Here is a 9,086-nt window from a genome sequence, read left to right on the forward strand (position 1 = left end):
CAATCTTCTTTTAAATTCCATAACTACTTATGGAATCTCTAGTGTTTCCTGTATAAATATAACATCTGGATCTCCTGTCTTTAGCTTTTAGCCGTTCAGCAAGTCACCTAGGCAACACACTTACACAATGGTCCCTGGAAATCTTGATTCAGGTTTATATATTACATGTTTCTTATCACTAGGGTTGGAATTAGAGAATTCTGCTTAATCCATAGTTCTAATGCAACCAGGAAGGCCAAATACTGTCTGATTTCTTTTCTGCATTTTACTTTACCTTCAAGTTAGTATGACCTGCAGGTCACACAGAAAAACAATGTTTACCTCTTTTATGGCTTTGAATGTTTTTCTGGATTGTTTAATTTTTTTTTTTTTTTTACTATTTTTAAAGGGGAACGCTGTCCCCTACTACTGGAAATGATGCAGCCGAGTTTCCCACATTTGGGGAAATCACAGGGGTCAGCACATCCGGAGTGCTGTGGATAAGCCTCGCCCTGGGAGAACCACCTTCCTGATCATGGTATTTCCCCTGCCAGATAAGTACAGATTGTTTGATTTTTAAAAAATATTTTTATATTTGTTTAGCTCATGCATTTCACCTCATGCAAATTCCCTAGGGAGGCCTCTAAATGATGGGGACTCTGAGCCTTACAAAATGTGGTCCAGATTCTAATGACTTCAGAGATGGTGCCACACTCTGTGTCACTTTCTCATTTTGAGAACATGGGACCCTAACAATATTAGACCTGTTGTGTGGGGTTACTGTGCAAAGCTTTCTCCTGTGCAGTGGACTTTACGCTATATTTTTATAAAACATCTTGGATGGAATTCTTTAATTTTTGTATCACATATCCAGATATGTTCCCAGTTTTTTTAAAGAGTCTTTCACCTTAAGCATTTCTTACTGAACCCACAGTTGTTTAAATCACATTTAAAAGCCAAAGGGTCCGAAGACAAAACAGAGTGGGAGGCAGTAGAGCATTAATATCCCGTGGGGCCGCACAGGCCTGGTCCAAGCGTAGGCTTTGCCCTTACTACTTCTGTGCTCCCGGGATACTATTTAATGCCCTGCATTAGTTTCTATATCTACTATATGGTGATAATAATAATGGCCACTAGAATTTGGTGCATATGAATCCAAAGTCTAGGGCCTGAGATATATTTGCAGCAATTTAGGTTCCCCATGTCTGCACTGATGCTACCAAGCCCATCTTGACTCTCCGTTTTGTCTTCCTCCCTGAGAGCAGCCACGACCGCCTTCTTGTTGTCCTTAGCTCTGATTAACTTTGTTAGAAATTAAATCCACGCGGCTCCTTGGGTATGTGATAATGAGCAGTTCTTGGTTACACAGTGATGTGCTGGTAAATATTTGATAGGTGACCTTTTGGGGAACAAGTCCTCATTTGCAGCACTGGCTGATTTTCTGGGGGCTCCATACCTCCACCATAGCCAATTTTAACTTCACTGCACTGAATGTGGAGGTAAGAGAGGTGTGCACAATAGGCTGTACCATGCCCATGTGGCCAGTGACCACACCCCACTGGCCATACATCACTTGGGCCTGGACTGGATCCATGCTTCTCTGATTCCGTAAGCTCTGTAGCAGGGTCCTGGTGGAGAGCTCACTGCAGAGGTTTAAACATAGGAACCAAAGTCAAGACTTCTCTCCTTGGCTGCTTGACCTGAATCTGTATTTTTTGCTGCCTCATGAGGAACACTCCCCAGGGTGGAGACAATTTGCTAATGAACCAAAAGTTTTAGTGAGAAGACTTCAGCCCTCAATTAACCTCAAAATCTGAACTCAGCACATTCTTATCTAGTCTGTAGCATTTTTCAGCCTTTGAGTCATGACAAGCACGTTTGTCGTCTATTGCTGCATGACAACTTACCCCCAAATGTAGCAGCTTAAAAGAGCATTTATTACCTCTCGGTTTCCGTGGGCTGGGAATCAGGTGCAGCTTAGCTGGGTGCCCTGGGCTCGGCAGCTGCCTTTAAGCCGCCATCAGGTGTGAGCCAGGTGCAGGTAGCTCAGGCTGAACTGAGGGAAAACCTGCTCTCATGCCCTCTCACGTGGCCGTTCACAGGCTCTGGTCTGCCCTGAATGTTGACTGGAGACCTCAGTTTCTCACCATGTAAGCCCCACCACAGCACAGTTCACAACCACCCTTCAGAGCATGTTAGCAAGAGCGAGGGAGGCTTCCCAAGATGGTGGCCACAGTTTGTCTGTAACCTACCTTTGAAAATGACATTAGTCTGCTCCGGCCATTTTCTGTTCAGTAGTGTGTCACTGACTTTGGCCTACATTCAGGGGGGAGAACTGCAGGAGGGCATAAACGAAGCAGGGACCTCGGGCTGTTCTTGGTTCTCCATCTTTTTTTTTTTAATTAATTTTATTTTGGTATCATTAATCTACAATTACATGAAGGACATTATGTTTACTAGGCTCCCCCCCTTCACCAAGTCCCCCCCACATTCCCGTTCACAGTCACTGCCCATCAACATAGTAAGATGCTGTAAAATCACTACTTGTCTTCTCTGTGGTGCACAGCCCTCCCCTGCCCCCCCGACACTATACATGCTAATTGTAATGCCCCCTTTCTTTTTTCCCTTCCTTATCCCTCCCTTCCCACCAGTCCTCCCCAGTCCCTTTCCCTTTGGTAACTGTTAGTCCATTCTTGGGTTCTGTGCTTCTGCTGCTCTTTTGTTCCTTCAGTTTTCCTTTGTTCTTATACTCCACAGAAGAGTGGAATCATTTGGTACTTGTCTTTCTCCGCCTGGCTTATTCCACTGAGCATAACACCCTCTAGCTCCATCCATGTTGTTGCAAATGGTAGGATCTGTTTTTTTCTTATAGCTTAGTAATATTCCATTGTGTATATGTACCACATCTTCTTTATCCATTCATCTACTGATGGACATTTAGGTTGCTTCCATATCTTGGCTATTGTAAATAGTGCTGCGATAAACATAGGGGTGCATCTTTTTCAAATTGGTCTGCTGCATTCTTGGGGTAAATTCCTAGAAGTGGAATTCCTGAGTCAAATGGTATTTCTATTTTGAGCATTTTGAGGAACCTCCATACTGCTTTCCACAATGGTTGAACTAATTTACATTCCCACCAGCAGTGTAGGAGGGTTCCCCTTTCTCCACAACCTTGCCAACATTTGTTGTTGTTTGTCTTTTGGATGGTAGCCATCCTTACTGGTGTGAGATGATATCTCATTGTGGTTTTAATTTGCATTTCTCTGATGACAAGCAATGTGGAGCATCTTTTCATGTGTCTGTTGGCCATCTGAATTTCTTCTTTGGAGAACTGTCTGTTCAGCTCCTCTGCCCATTTTTTAAATGGATTATTTGGTTTTTGTTTGTTGAGGTGTGTGAGCTCTTTATATATTTTAGATGTCAACCCTTTATCGGATTTGTCATTTATTAATATATTCTCCCATACTGTAGGGTTCCTTTTTGTTCTATTGATGGTGTTCTTTGCTGTACAGAAGCTTTTCAGCTTGATATAGTCCCATTTGTTCATTTTTGCTTTTGTTTCCCTTGCCCGGGGAGATATGCTCAAGAAGAGGTCACTCATGTTTATGTCTAAGAGATTTTTGCCTATGTTTTTTTCTAAGAGTTTTATGGTTTTGTGACTTACATTCAAGTCTTTGATCCATTTTGAATTTACTTTTGTGTATGGGGTTGGACAGTGATCCAGTTTCATTCTCTTACATGTAACTGTCCAGTTTTGCCAGCACCATCTGTTGAAGAGACTGTCATTTCCCCATTGTATGTCCATGGCCCCTTTATTGAATATTAGTTGACCATATATGTTTGGGTTAATGTTTGGAGTCTCTATTCTGTTCCACTGGTCTGTGGCTCTGTTCTTGTGCCAGTACCAAATTGTCTTGATTACTGTGGCTTTGTAGTAGAGTTTGAAGTTGGGGAGCGAGATCCCCCCCCTACTTTATTCTTCCTTTTCAGGATTGCTTTAGCTATTCAGGGTCTTTGGTGTTTCCATATGAATTTTTGAATTATTTGTTCCAGTTCATTGAAGAATGCTGTTGGTAGTTTGATAGGGATTGCATCGAATCTGTATATTTCTTTGGGCAGGATGGCCATTTTGACGATATTAATTCTTCCTAGCCAGGAGCATGGGATGAGTTTCCATTTGTTAGTGACCTCTTTAATTTCTCTTAAGAGTGTCTTATAGTTTTCAGGGTATAGGTCTTTCACTTCCTTGGTTAGGTTTATTCCTAGATATTTTATTCTTTTTGATGCTATTGTGAATGGAATTGTCTTCCTGATTTCACTTTCTATTAGTTTATTGTTAGTGTATAGGAAACCCACAGATTTCTGTGTGTTAATTTTGTATCCTGTAACTTTGCTGAAATCTGATATTAGCTCTAGTAGTTTCGGAGTGGAGTCTTTAGGGTTTTTTATGTACAATATCATGTCATCTGCAAATAGTGACAGTTTAACTTCTTCTTTACCAATCTGGATTCCTTGTATTTCTTTGTTTTGTCTAATTGCCATGGCTAGGACTTCCAGAACTATGCTGAATAACAGTGGGGAGAGTGAGCATCCCTGTCTTGTTCCCGATCGCAGAGGAAAAGCTTTCAGCTTCTCGCTGTTCAGTATGATGTTGGCTGTGGGTTTATCATATATGGCCTTTATTATGTTGAGGTACTTGCCCTCTATTCCCATTTTGCTGAGAGTTTTTATCATGAATGGATGTTGAAATTTCTCAAGTGCTTTTTCAGCATCTATGGAGATGATCATGTGGTTTTTGTCTTTCTTTTTGTTGATGTGGTGGATGATGTTGATGGACTTTCGAATGTTGTACCATCCTTGCATCCCTGGGATGAATCCCACTTGGTCATGGTGTATGATCCTTTTGATGTATTTTTGAATACGGTTTGCTAATATTTTGTTGAGTATTTTTGCATCTACGTTCATCAGGGATATTGGTCTGTAGTTTTCTTTTTTGGTGGGGTCTTTGCCTGGTTTTGTTATTAGGGTAATGTAAGCTTCATAGAATGAGTTTGGGAGTATCCCCTCCTCCTCTATTTTTTGGAAAACTTTAAGGAGAATTGGTGTTATGTCTTCCCTGTATGTCTGATAAAATTCCAAGGTAAATCCATCTGGCCCGGGGGTTTTGTTCTTTGGTAGATTTTTGATTACCACTTCAATTTCGTTGCTGGTAATTGGTCTGTTTAGATTTTCTCTTTCTTTCTGGGTCAGTCTTGGAAGGTTGTATTTTTCTAGGAAGTTGTCCATTTCTCCTAGGTTTCCCAGCCTGTTAGCATATAGGTTTTCATAGTACTCTCTAATAATTCTTTGTATTTATGTGGGGTCCGTCATGATTTTTCCTTTCTCATTTCTGATTCTGTTGATTTGTGTTGACTCTCTTTTCCTCTTAATAAGTCTGGCTGGCGGCTTATCTATACTGTTTAATTTCTCAAAGAACCAGCTCTTGGTTTCATTGATTTTTGCTATTGTTTTATTCTTCTCAATTTTATTTATTTCTTCTCTGATCTTTATTATGTCCCTCCTTCTGCTGACCTTAGGCCTCTTTTGTTCTTCTTTTCCAATTTCGATAATTGTGACATTAGACCATTCATTTGGGATTCTTCTTCCTTCTTTAAATATGCCTGGATTGCTATATACTTTCCTCTTAAGACTGCTTTTGCTGTATCCCACAGTAGTTGGGGCTTTGTGTTGTTGTTGTCATTTGTTTCCATATATTGCTGGATCTCCATTTTGATTTGGTCATTGATCCATTGATTATTTAGGAGCGTGTTGTTAAGCCTCCATGTCTTTGTGAGCCTTTTTGCTTTCTTTGTACAATTTATTTCTAGTTTTATGCCTTTGTGGTCTGAAAAGTTGGTTGGTAGGATTTCAATCTTTTGGAATTTACTGAGGCTTTTTTTGTGGCCTAGTATATGATCTATTCTGGAGAATGTTCCTTGTGCACTTGAGAAGAATGTGTATCCTGTTGCTTTTGGATGTAGAGTTCTGTAGATGTCTATTAGGTCCATCTGTTCTAGTGTGTTGTTCAGTGCCTCTGTGTCCTTACTTATTTTCTGTCTGATGGATCTGTCCTTTGGAGTGAGTGGTGTGTTGAAGTCTCCCAGAATGAGTGCATTCATTCTATTTCCTCCTTTAACTCTGTTAGTATTTGTTTCACATATGCTGTTGCTCCTGTATTGGGTGCATATATATTTATAACGGTTATATCCTCTTGTTGGACTGAGCCCTTTATCATTATGTAATGTCCTTCTTTATCTTTTGTTACTTTTTTAATTTTGAAGTCCATTTTGTCTGACACTAGTATTGCAATACCTGCTTTTTTCTCTCTGTTGTTTGCATGAAATATCTTTTTCCATCCCTTGACTTTTAGTCTGTGCATGTCTTTGGGTTTGAGGTGAGTCTCTTGTAAGCAGCATATGGATGGGTCTTGCTTTTTTATCCATTCTATTACTCTGTGTCTTTTGATTCGTGCATTCAGTCCATTTAGATTTAGGGTGATTATTGAAAGGTATGTACTTATTGCCATTGCAGGCTTTAAGTTTGTAGTTACCAAAGATTCAAGGTTAGCTTCTTTACTATCTTACTGTCTAACGTAACTCGCTTATTGAGCTATTATAAACACAGTCTGATGATTCTTTATTTCTCTCCCTTCTTATTCCTCCTCCTCCCTTCTTCATATGTTGGGTGTTTTGTTCTGGGCTCTTTTTAGGAGTGCTCCCATCTAGAGCAGTCTCTGTAAGATGTCCTGTAGAGGTGGTTTGTAGGAGGCAAATTCCCTCAACTTTTGCTTGTCTGGGAATTGTTTAATCCCTCCTTCATATTTAAATGATAATCGTGCTGGATACAGTATTCTTGGTTCGAGGCCCTTCTGTTTCATTGCATTAAGTATATCATGCCATTCTCTTCTGGCCTGTAGGGTTTCTGTCGAGAAGTCTGATGATAGCCTGATGGGTTTTCCTTTGTAGGTGACCTTTTTTTTCTCTCTGGCTGCCTTTAATACTTTGTCCTTGTCTTTGATCTTTGCCATTTTAATTATTATGTGTCTTGGTGTTGCCCTCCTTGGATCCCTTGTCATGGGAGTTCTGTGTACCTCTGTGGTCTGAGAGGCCATTTCCTCCCCTAGTTTGGGGAAGTTTTCAGCAATTATTTATTCAAAGACACTTTCTGTCCCTTTTTCTCTCTCTTCTTCTTCTGGTACCCCTATAATGCGGATATTGTTCCGTTTTGTTGGTCACACATTTCTCTTAAAATTCTTTCACTCCTGGAGATCCTTTTATCTCTCTCTGCATCAGCTTCTCTGCGTTCCTATTCTCTGTTTTCTAGTCCATTAATGGTCTCTTGCATCTCGTCCATTCTGCTTTGAAGTTCTTCCAGAGATTGTTTTATTTCTGTATTCTCCCTCCTTAGTTCTTGCATATTTCTCTGCAAGTCCATCAGCATGGTTTTGACTTTTGTTTTGAATTATTTTTTGGGAAGACTGGTTAAATCTATCTCCCCAGGTTCCTTCTCAGGGGAAGACGTAGAAGATTTTGAAGCTGTCTGGGTTAGTCTTGTCTGGATCAAATTTTTTTGCCTTTTCATGTTGATAGGTGCAGTGGTATGCCATTGACGCGTCTGTCAGCTGGGAGAGCCTAGACTTTTTCCAATTGCTCCTGGCCTTTCTTTACTGGGACAACTGCAACTCCCAGTGGCTTGTGTTGGGCAATTGCATGTAGACTGGGTCTCTGTATCTTGTCCGGTCGGTATGGAGGAAGCTCCCTTGCTGAGGGCGTGCCCAGCCTCGGGCTGCTGGTCTGCTATGGCAGGGCCCTGGAGGGGTAATGGTTGGGGGGCTGTTTGGCTGTTTACCTCTGTGAGGGGTCTCAGAGCTGTTGCCCAGGGGGCTTGTGTGCCCAGAGTTCCCTGGAATTTCCAGCTGCTGGACTGTGACCCGGAATGCTTCTGTCCAGCTGTGGGGTCCCTGTCCCTTTAAGACTTTCAAAAAGCACTCGCTTTTCTTTGTCCCAGGAGCACTGGCTGCGGGACCCACTCACAGGTCTTACTGTCCTGCTTCCCTAGTTTCCGGCACCCCACGCATGCACTGTGTGTCTGTGCTCTGGTGAGGATGGCTAAGGGTGAGTGTTTAGCAGTCCTGGGCTCCCTCTCCCTCCCTGCTCTGACTCCTCTCCTTCCACCGGGAGCTGGGGTGAGGGGCCTTGGGTCCTGCCGGGCTGCGGCTTGTATCTTACCCCTTTCACCAGGTGCTGGATTCTTGCAGGTGTGGATGTAGTCTGGCTGTTGTACTGTGTCTTCTGTTCTCTCTTTTAGGGATAGTTGTATTTGTTGTATTTTCAAAAATATATATGTTTTTGTAATGCGTGATCAAAACCGAAAGTTTCTGTGATGACTGCCCTTGTACTGTTCACCATGTAAGAACTTATTCACTATGTAAGAATTTGTTCACCATGTAAGAACTTGTTCGTTGTGTTTCAGAAGATCAGAGACTGATGAGAATTAGGCTTGGGGTGGATTAATGATTGTGCATCAAGTCCCCTGTACAGAATTTTATTGTTGTTAACTGTTAACAACCATTTGATCAATAAATATGAGAGATGCCCTCTCACAAAAAATATATATATATGTTTTTGGGAGGAGATTCCCACTGTCCTACTCACGCTGCCATCTTCCTTGGTTCTCCATCTTTTAACCACACCTCAAAATCTTTTTATCCAGTTTCTGGTAAACGTCAGATAAGACCAGTAATTCAAAAGTCTCCTTAATTGCAATGACTAGAGGAAAAGTAAAGTCTGACATAGCAGGCCGTAAGTATGCTAGGAAGGGCCATAGCCTGTATTTGGGTCCAGGTATCTATACTTTCTCTCAGTTCTTCCAGAGAAGAAAAAGAACAGTTTCTTAAGAAACTGAGAGATCATTAAGTCTGGGTTAAAAACCAGTTTCCAGGAGGTAATTTCATGAGCAAGATTTTAGTCTTCTATAAATTTACAGAATTCATATAATGCTGTCTACATCCAGTTTTCTGTCTAGAATATGCAATTTTAAATGGTAATCTTCCCCACATTGTCTCTCTG

At 41.3% G+C, this 9,086-nt stretch overlaps 1 non-coding gene across 1 annotated transcript; it reads right to left on the reverse strand.

The window, feature by feature from the left end:
• Positions 1–385: 385 nt before the first annotated feature.
• Positions 386–541, reverse strand: LOC118920975 (U1 spliceosomal RNA). Its single transcript, XR_005028134.2, has one exon. It is a non-coding gene; the product is annotated as a U1 spliceosomal RNA (small nuclear RNA).
• Positions 542–9,086: the final 8,545 nt, after the last annotated feature.

The sequence above is a fragment of the Manis pentadactyla genome, chromosome 14 (genome assembly GCF_030020395.1).
Source record: "Manis pentadactyla isolate mManPen7 chromosome 14, mManPen7.hap1, whole genome shotgun sequence".
NCBI classification, from domain to species: domain Eukaryota; kingdom Metazoa; phylum Chordata; class Mammalia; order Pholidota; family Manidae; genus Manis; species Manis pentadactyla.